Here is a 777-nt window from a genome sequence, read left to right as displayed (position 1 = left end):
AACCATATTGACTGATGATGGCTCTTTAGGAACAATATCCTTAATCCTTTTGATTAGACTATCTAAGTGGGCTTCCTTGAAAACTAACCCGTCAACAAAATATCCTTTCCCTCCTATGGTTCTTTCACTCTCTTGGGTTTATTCCCACTCATGGATTTTGTCAGCTTAGTCAAGTAAGAATGCTCATGTCTTTCCTTCATCGATAAAGGATATGAACCCCCCAGGGCACATAGACTCTATCATTTGTTTAGTTGGGTAATCAATACCCTCATGAATTATTTGGCATAAATGCCATAAGTCTAAGCCATGGTGAGGGCATTCTTGGAGTAGATCCTTGAATCTCTCCATAAGTTTAGAAAAAGACTCACTAGGCTTTTGCCTAAACTGAAGGATATCACTTCTGAGCTTATTGGTCTTGCGAGTTGGGAAAAACTTCTCAAGGAAGACAACTGTGAACTGTTCCCATGAGGTTATGGAATTTATGGGTAACCCATATGACCACTTCTTAGCTTGGTCTTTCAATTCAAAAAGTGATGAACCTAAGCTTAACAACATCATCAGAAAGCTGTTGGATCTTAATTATAACACATAACTCTTTAAATTCCCTTAGAAATAGGTATGTATCCTCAGAGGTCAGCCCATTGAAGTGGGGTAACATAGTGATGTACTGAGATTTAAGCTCAAAATTATTGCCCTGAGCATGTGGTAGAATTATGTAGGAAGATTGGACTGCTCTAGTAGGGTAGAACCTATCTTTCAGAGATTTAGGTAGAGAGT

At 38.6% G+C, this 777-nt stretch overlaps 1 non-coding gene across 1 annotated transcript; it reads left to right on the top strand.

Annotated features, from left to right (window-relative positions):
* The first annotated feature begins 301 nt into the window (after window positions 1–301).
* Window positions 302–408, top strand: LOC122087127. The gene has a single exon (XR_006142667.1). It is a non-coding gene; the product is annotated as a small nucleolar RNA R71 (small nucleolar RNA).
* Window positions 409–777: the final 369 nt, after the last annotated feature.

This window comes from Macadamia integrifolia, chromosome 1 (assembly GCF_013358625.1).
Source record: "Macadamia integrifolia cultivar HAES 741 chromosome 1, SCU_Mint_v3, whole genome shotgun sequence".
Taxonomy (NCBI): domain Eukaryota; kingdom Viridiplantae; phylum Streptophyta; class Magnoliopsida; order Proteales; family Proteaceae; genus Macadamia; species Macadamia integrifolia.
This window is presented reverse-complemented; position numbering and strand designations above follow the sequence as displayed.